Source organism: Alligator sinensis, unplaced genomic scaffold, assembly GCF_000455745.1.
Source record: "Alligator sinensis unplaced genomic scaffold, ASM45574v1 scaffold325_1, whole genome shotgun sequence".
Lineage (NCBI taxonomy): Eukaryota > Metazoa > Chordata > Crocodylia > Alligatoridae > Alligator > Alligator sinensis.
This window is the reverse complement of record NW_005842118.1, coordinates 1,749,573-1,758,703: the sequence shown is the minus strand read 5'-3', so window position 1 is coordinate 1,758,703 and position 9,131 is coordinate 1,749,573. Positions and strand designations below refer to the sequence as shown.

General features: G+C 42.6%; 1 protein-coding gene and 1 long non-coding RNA gene across 2 annotated transcripts in view; one reads left to right on the top strand and one right to left on the bottom strand.

Moving 5' to 3' along the window:
* The window catches only part of CTNNA3 (catenin alpha 3), a 1,539,787-nt gene that overhangs the window by 339,405 nt on the left and 1,191,251 nt on the right, over window positions 1-9,131 (top strand).
* LOC102368788 overlaps window positions 6,866-9,131 on the bottom strand; it is a 7,167-nt gene continuing 4,901 nt past the window's right edge. Inside the window, exons 2-3 of the long non-coding RNA XR_323966.1 lie at window positions 7,458-7,490; window positions 6,866-6,894 (exon numbers count right to left, since the gene is read on the bottom strand). This is a non-coding gene — a long non-coding RNA (uncharacterized LOC102368788). The remainder of the gene's footprint in view (window positions 6,895-7,457; window positions 7,491-9,131) is intronic.

The window sequence follows — 9,131 nt, the reverse complement described above, 5'->3', positions numbered from 1 at the left end:
TTTTCACCCCATTGTCCAAATCGCTGATAAAGAAATTGAACAGCGCGGGTCCAAGGACCGAGCCCTGGGGGACTCCGCTGCCCATTTCCCCCCAGGTCGAATATGACCCATCCACCACCACCCTCTGAGTAGAACCCTTCAGCCAATTAGCAATCCGTGTTGACCATGTAGGCATCGATGCCACAGTCGCCTAGTTTTTTAATGAGGATGGGGTGGTCAACAGTGTCAAAGGCCTTGCTGAAGTCCAGAAAGACTACATCCACGGCAACACCTGCATCCAGTGCTTTTGTGACCTGATCGTAAAAGGCAATCAGGTTGGTCTGACATGACCTGCCCCTAATGAAACCGTGCTGGTTGCCCCTGAGCATCATCCCCGATGCCAGCCCATCACAGATGTGCTCCTTGATGATCTTCTCAAAGAGTTTCCCCAGGATTGAGGTAAGAATGACGGGCCTATAGTTGCCCAGGTCCTCCCTTTCTTAAAGATGGGGACCACATTGGCTATCTTTCAATCATCTGGCAGCTGGCCCAAACACCATGAGCGCTCATGAAGCCATGCCAAGGACCCTGCTAGCTCCCTCAACACCCTGGGGTGGAGAGCATCTGGACCTGCTGACTTGAACACGTCTAGCCCCTCCAGAAGCACTCTAACCCAGTCCTCCTCAACCTTAGGTCTTGAGGTGTTCCCCTTGAGTCTATCTTGAAACACGGGGGAGTCCCGGTCCCTGCACAAGTAAACAGAGGCAAAGAATTTGTTAAAGATGTCTGCCTTCTCCTCTGGCGCAACCACCAGATTGCCCAGCGCATCTTGCAGGGGCCCCACATTTCCCGGTGCCGCCTTCATCCTCCCTATATATTTGAAAAAGGACTTTTTATTGTCTTTGATCTTGGACGCTAGTCCTAGCTCTATGTCTGCCTTAGCTTTCCTAACAGCCCCCCTACAGGCCTGAGCAGTGGAGTTGTACTCTTCTTTGGAGATAGCCTCCCCTTCCACCAGGTGTACGCCGCCTTTTTGGCAACCAGGCATTCCCGGACGTCCTTGGTGAGCCAGGGAGGCTTTCGGGCACTGTTGCCCCCCTTGCTTTTTGCTGGGATTGTCACCCCTTGGGCCCCGAGTATCGTCTTCTTAAGGAATGACCATTCATCTTGGGCATTGAGTTCTCCAGCCCTTGAGAACCCCAGCGCCTCTCCCACCAAATCTCCTTAACTCGTTGAAGTTGCCCCTCTTGAAGTCTAGGGCTACCGCCTTGCTGCAGGCCCTTGACACCCTGTGCTGGATGATGAATTCCAGCAAGCAATGATCGCTATCACCCAGGTGGTCAAGGACCTGGAGCCCCCTTACCAGATCATCGCCTGTGGCCAGGACCAGGTCCAACAGGGCATTTCCTCTGGTAGGACTGTGTACCTCCTGGGTTAAGTGGAGGTCCTGTATCTTGACCAGGAACCTCCTGGAACGGTCCGACCTGGCTGACTGCTCCTCCCAGCAGATGTCTGGGTAATTTAGATCACCCATGACAACTACATCTCTTGCTTTAAGGGCCTCTGCAAGCTGGCCCGAAAATTCCTGGTCCAGCTCCTCCCCTTGGTGGGGGGGGGGGGGGTCTGTAGTAGACCCCCCCACCCTTAAATCCCTCTCCCGATGACCCCCTTGTATCTTGACCCAGAGCACTTCAGCTTGCCCCTCTCTGACCCCATTGTGCTGGCAGTTTCAACTCGATTCGAACTCAAAACAGCGAAATCGAAATGAAACAAAGGGCTTCGAAACAGCCTCAAAATGAAGTGAGGGTAGTAGAAACATTTCCTAAGTTTTGAGTTTCAGAGCTGAAGCTGGGCTTGCCTGCAGGGAAACAGAAAGTAAGGGGGGGGGGGAAAAAAGGGGGAAGGACTGCTCTCATATTGACTATGTAGCAGGCCAGTGACTGTGATCTGTCCCTTCTAATCTCAGTGCTCTGGGGCAGAGATGGAAAAACAGCATAAAAGCCAGCATTATTTGCACTGGCCAGCTTTCTGCTTTGAGGTCTGACAGTTACTGAGCTATCTTCCAGTGGCTCAGGAGCATTAGACAACAAAGGCTACTACTAACATTGATTTGAATGATTTCCTATTTGCAAGCCTAGCAAGTAGGATTCCATAGTACCTTTTGCTTTCTTCTACATCCTTTTATTTTATTATTTCTATATTCATTGTTGTATTCTTTTCAATTTTATAATTATATTGATATTACACTTTAGAATTTATATAGGAAGGGGGATACATTTATATTTTATTTACATACATTTATACCTTACAACATATTACATATTGGGGGTACCTCAAGGTACCAGCATGGCTTGTGAATGCTGTGATGCTGGGGTGCATGAAGCATCCCACAGGAGTGCAGGGGGGCCCTCTGTGTGCTCTGCGGTGAACCTGGAGTTGAACCAGAAGTACTTCTGGCTTCTTTACTATTCCTTCCATCCAGGAACAGCATACACACACCCACACCCCAACTGCAGGTGCTTCCTCAGCCTGACACAGGGTTTTTCAACCTGAAAGCTTGCTCAGATATATTTCTCTAACTATTCTGTTGGTCTGCTAAAACATGAGATTAGATTGACCCAAAGGAAAGGACCTTGTCTGCCAGTGCCATGTCCTTAGACCAACACCCATAGCACCTGACTGGAAGGATGCAGGGCCCTGGACCCATCTAAGCTGCAGGGCTGGGGCTGGCAGGGAGAGGTCTCTGGCAGGTGCTGGGGGAGGAGGTCCTGCAGAAAAGAAAAAGAAAGAAAAAAAGAAAAAGAAAGAAAAAAAGAAAAAGAAAGAAAAAAAGAAAAAGAAAGAAAAAAAGAAAAAGAAAGAAAAAAAGAAAAAGAAAGAAAAAAAGAAAAAGAAAGAAAAAAAGAAAAAGAAAGAAAAAAAGAAAAAGAAAGAAAAAAAGAAAAAGAAAGAAAAAAAGAAAAAGAAAGAAAAAAAGAAAAAGAAAGAAAAAAAGAAAAAGAAAGAAAAAAAGAAAAAGAAAGAAAAAAAGAAAAAGAAAGAAAAAAAGAAAAAGAAAGAAAAAAAGAAAAAGAAAGGACTGTTACAGTTTTTCTGAGATGCTGCTGGCGCTACTGTGCTGCTGCTCACTAAGTTATTATTTTACCTATTGTCATTTAAAGTGGTGGTCTGGACTGAGGCTATAGGGAAGGAGGAGGAGACCTCATTGGGGCACACTACTGTGTTGCCTAGAGGCCCCAGTGCCAGTGAGGGATCACCTTAACATACATGCTGCAGAAGAAGCTTCTGCAGGAGAGGAAAGAAAAGCTCTGATACAGTTGGGCTGCCTGAGGTGCTGCTGGTGCTACTGCTTACTAAGTTATTTTATTACCTGTTGCCATTAAAAGTAGTGGACTGGGATGAGGCTGTAAGCAAGGAGACCACCTCATTGGGGCATACAACCATGTCCTGTAGAGGCTCCAGTGCTAGTGAGGGCATGCCCCCCCCCACACACACGTTTTGCTCATCAGCAGCCTGAGGTGCAGTTTCCCAGAAACCCCTGCACCTATCTCCTTGAAAGCTGCCAGGCTTCATGGCCTCATTAGGGCCTAGCATGCCTGCAGTTTTCACCCCACTGTGCCTTACAAACATGTGACATGAGCTTTGCTTTCAAGATTTTGAGGTGCAGTTTCCCAGAAACTCCTGCATCTATCTCCTTGAAACTTGACAGGCTTTGTGGACTCAGTAGGGGCTACCCTCCCTGCTGTCTACATTTGAATCAGGCAAGAAATGACAAAGTTAAAGGTAGTTTTGCGATTCCCCATTATAGCCTATGGGTGAAACGTTGAAACAGTTGAAACTGTTTCACTGTTTCCACACAAAACAAAATGAAACTCAAAATGAAACACTGTCCCATCAAAACAGAAGTGTGCTGTTTCACACAACCCTAACAGAAAGGCAGTTATAAAACTTTGATAATTAGAGGAAGGCACTCAAATATGGTAATGAGACTAGTGTTAAGAACGTAACTAGGAAAATTTCTGACCTGGTATCCACCTCGCTTTATTTCTAGCCTGTGTTCAGGCAGGTAGATTACAATGGGTCATCTCACTGTTTTAGTGTAATCTCCAAATAATGATTAGGACCTGCTCATGTTTTCTTCTAACTTTCATATTAGTGCCAGTTTTACAAGTATTTCTGTATTTTATGTTCAAACTTTTGACCTTCTTCTGTATCTTTCAAATACAGTGGATTTTCTAGTGATCATATCCTGAAGTCCATCTTAATTCACACATAGTACATATTTGAGCAAAATTCCATCTAAAGCCAGTGAGAGTCTTCCTTGAATAAGGATGTCAGGCTTCACATCTGTATGTTGAAATCATTAAAAGGTTATAAGTTCAATTTGGATAGGCATCCAGGAGTTCATGAAGGCTTAAGGCCCTATTGTGATGAAAAAGGACAGAAATCTATAAGATATATATAGATTCTCTCAGGTCCTTCAAAGACTCGAAACTGAAAATAGAATCAATATTTCTTGCATAAGTAACAAGCACAGAGTACAGAATTTTCTTTAAAAATTAAATGGGAAACTTTGTATATATTAGTATAATCAGTAGTGTGGAATGCTTGCTTAATCATAATTACATTCTTTAAGTTGTGAACACCACAAAATACAACTTTTCCCCAAATCTGTCAGAGAAACTAAGTAGGACAAATATGTCAGATGGAAGTTATTAATTGACCTTTAGTTAGGTGCTAGTTGGCATTAAATACAATATTTGGCATCAAAACTAATTTGTGTATTGACACCAATAAAAATTAACTAACTTGAACTTGTTACAGAAAGGTTTCTGGTCTGGATATTTAAAACCTCTTGTTAAGATCAGCAATTAATGATCAGCAGCAACTAATGATGTACAAAGTAGTTCATAATGGAAGAGAAGCTATAATATGAAATATTCTTATCATTCATTTTTGATAAATTTTAGAAAAGGTGATTCCTAATGCATTTTATGTAACAACATTTAGGTAAACAATAGGAATTTATATAACTTCTTTACACAGTTAGGAAATCAACCCATAGTGTCTCTGAACTTACTTTCTCTGAATGAGATGCCTGTGTGAATTACAATTAAATCAACAAATAAAACCCAGACCAGATCTTTCATTGTTTTCATCACCTATGCATGTGTGCTGGAATACCTTAATGTTATCATGGCTCTTTAATATTACATCTGAATTTTTATGCACATTTAAAGTTAAATTTGAAATTAAAATTTACATTTGAATTTAGTTTACAAATGAATTCTCTTTCAAAATGTTTTTCTCCTACTTTTTTTTTTTTTTTTAAATTACTTTGGTACTATAAAATGGAGAAATGGGGGAAGAAGGGTATAAAATGGTAGTCATTATTATCCTTCTATTTCAAATGTTCTGTAATTTTTTTTTAAACTTGTCCATTATTTCCTTTTTATTTGCTTCCTATCATTTTGCTGTGTGGTATACTTCACATGTACCTAAATGTCAGTGACCAGAGCTACTTTCAATAGTTTAGCAAAAATCAAATTATTAACGTCTACTAAAGGTAGCTTTTCTTTGATATAATATAGTGTTGAAAGCAGCATGTAGTCACAGAGTAGATCAGAGAGTGGAGCCAAGGGAAGTGCCAAAATAAAAACGTGCTCATTCTGCCAGTTAAGGGAATCAAACCCTTGAACTATGTTCTTCAAAAGCCTGTAGTAAAAAATGGAAAAGAAGAGTAAAAGGAGAGGAAACTAAGTGTATACAATCCTTTTCTTGTTTCTTTTTTTCCTGTTTATTACATTTCCATGTTATTGGCCAAATTCTATTCCACATATTGAGCATCCCAGTAAGTTTGGATTTCTGGGCGATTCTTTTCTAACCTGTACAAGTCATGACAACCTCTACTGTTTCTACTTTAGTAACATTATCCTCTTGCCCTTAGACTGAGTCACAAAAAGCAGTGAGGAGCAGGAGGAGGGATCCATCCATCTTTTTAAGGGACTCAGCAAGGTGAAAACATGAGTTGATCTAATAAAAGATTTCAGAGAAGGTTCTTTGGATAAATCTGATCATCTCACTTAGGCACCTAAGTTCACCTATGCATCTAGTATGTGGAATAGAATCTGATCCTATTGATATATTGGTTTCTCACAAGTAGATGGGATAATTGGGTGATAATGTTTGTGATTCTGTTGTAATATAAGTAATAAACAAAAACAAACAGACAAAAAAACCTCCCCAAATCCACAAAAACTGCTGTGGTTAGCCAATTGTGAAGAGTTCTCTAACTGCCTGCAACTAATATATTATTCTCTTTAGAAAGAGATAGATATAGCTATCTATCTATCTATATAAAAAAATTAAATATCAGAGGAAACTTTAGAAGAATTGATGAAGAATGAAATAATCAAGTATTGGGAATGGAATTGAAAATGAGGAAATTGCTAGCATAGTTTTGTATGACAATCTGAGTTCATTTTAAAGACCTCACAGGGGCAATAAAAGTACTTCATTAAAGAAACATAATGAATATGATCTTGGTTTTTAATAAAAGCATTTTATATAGAAATACAAAGAAAACACACACAGTTAATAGCATCTTAATCTACAGATTAACAATACATCAGTGCAAGATAAAAAGTAAATTAGCTTGTATGTTTCAAATGGTTGAGACCAATTTTATTTAAAAGCTGCCAGAATGATTCACTGGCAACTTTAAGACTAGAGGTGGACATTTTTTTTTGGCAAATTGTAAATTTGTCAAAATTTACTTGGCGGGCAGGGGACACAGCTATTCACTGAATTTGATCAATGCTTGTAAATAGCTTCTGCTTGAATACATGGGAAACATTCAGAAAAGTTCAGATGTTTTGCTTTAGAAGTGGCAGAATGAAAGTCTCAGTTTTTCATCTGAAAATAGATATGTATTAAAAGGGGTTGAAATTATAAACAGTCCTAACATGTAACAAATGCTTTGGGTTCACTCCAAGCAAAAATTTTATAAAATTTTAACACTAGATACAGATGAAGAAAATGAGTGAGTCATAAATGGAATGTGTCATCCCACAGTAGAATCTTGAACTTTATAGATATAATGAAAAAGAAGATACTTTTAATGAAGTGCAGCTTTAGGAAATAGATGAAGAAAGGAATACTAGGAGGTAGTCAATGATCAGTGATAGTGGGATCACAATGCATATAGGACATAAAGAAACAGATGATGTTCAAGGATATGTAACTAAGCTAACCGCATTTAAATTGAAGGTAATGATTCAACTATATAGGATCTGATTTCAATTGTTGTAGAGACAAGCTTGCTTTAGCAAGGACATTGAAATCTTAGTAAAAGTCTAATTTTATTTGGGCTGTGTCTGTCAAGAAAAGCTCAAGTACTTATAAATATTTAAACTTTAAATATGGGAGGGCATTCAGAAGTAAAATATACATATATGTGGATGACATATGAGACTCACCAATCTGGGAATGAACATTGTTTTCATCAGCAACTGTATGGGAAAAAGACTACATTTATGGAGACATGGGGTGCATCCAGAGGAGTGGGCACATGCTTCTTGTAGTATCTCAAACCCCTTTGAGATGCTGCAAGAGGTATGTGGAGGAATAAAAATAAATAATAATAAAAAAACAAAAACAAAAACCCCAAAACATTCCCCGCAATGAAAATTTGCAGCGTGGGGGCAAAATTAGACTGCCTGGATATGGGGTCAAAAAAAATGTGCTGCAAAACAGCAGGGCGTGACAGTCCCAGACCATGCCTTGAGGCAACCAGTGGCTCAGGTCCTCCACAGAGATGCTCTGGTAGCCAGCCAGAGCATCTCTATGGCTGGGCCTTGCCATGGTGCTGAAGCACACTGCCTGCCTGTGCAGGACGAACAGTGGTGCAGGCTGCAACAACTAAGACCTGGGCTTTGTGCCAGGTAAGTAGGGGGCGGAGGGGGCTTGAGAAGGGGAGAGGGGACCATGGGGAGACCCTTGCCTGGCTCCAGCCCCTGCTCATTCCCCTGATCACCCTGCCACCCAGACCCATCACCCGCTTACTCCCACAGCCCCCAATCACTGGCCCCCTGCTCCCAGCTCCCCACTGGATGCCCCAGCCTACAGGCACTCAAAAAAAAGCCCCATGCTCACCAGCTGCAGCAGCAGCCAGAGAGGCCACTGGGAACTCATGACAAAGCCCTACCATGTGGTGTGGGACAGCATGGGGCAGCAGGGACTGGACCCGTCCACCTGGTACTCATGCTGCCACTGCCCTGTGGCGCAGATGCAACATGAGTCCCCACACTGTCTGGGAGGTGGGGCCACTGGGGCTGAGCACTGCCAGGCTCCAGGTGACAGCTAGAGACACCCCAGCTCCCAGACAGTGTGTGGTGCCCTGCTGAGTCATGCTGCACCTGTGCCATGGGGCAGCTACTGTGTGGGTGCCAGGCAGCTGGGGCCAGTCACTGCTGCCCCTCCACCCCACATGGAAGGGCTCTGCCATGAGTCCCCAGCATCCCCAGCTTTTTGAGTACCAGAAGGCTGAGGCTGGGTGGGGCAGTGATGGGGGGAGGGGCTGGAGATGAGCCCCTGGAGATGAGCTAGAGATGTTCCTCTGCTCATCTCCATCCCCTGCTCGTCTGGGGGGTGCTCTAGGGGCAGTGCTATAGCCCCCAGGGTGGGGCCAGGACCCTGCGGGGGGGGGGGCAGTTCACATGCTGTGTGTAGGGGCTCTGCCCTGTGGGGGGCAGGGGACCCACCTCTTCTAAGTAGCCCCCCCCCCACAGTCCCCCCACATGCAGTCCCTCTACACCTACCCAGACCTCTGCACATCCCCCCACCCCCTTCAAGCCTCACATCCCCCTATCACACACCCACCATGTGATAAGGAAACCAAGAACAAACATCAACATATAGATATTTAGGATTTATTTTATCATGATGACGGAGGCATTAGTAGCCTTCCAAATTGCTTTAAAGTTGTAAATATATCAATAAAACATTGCCCAACTGATTTTGTCTCTCCCTCCCCCTCTCCCCCATTTTACTTGTGGAAGAATGTAGATTTGAGGGTATTTTAAAGAGTGAATTTGGGATTTTTTTTTTTTTTTTTTTTAAATAGGGGATTTTGCTTTTTTTAAATATGGACT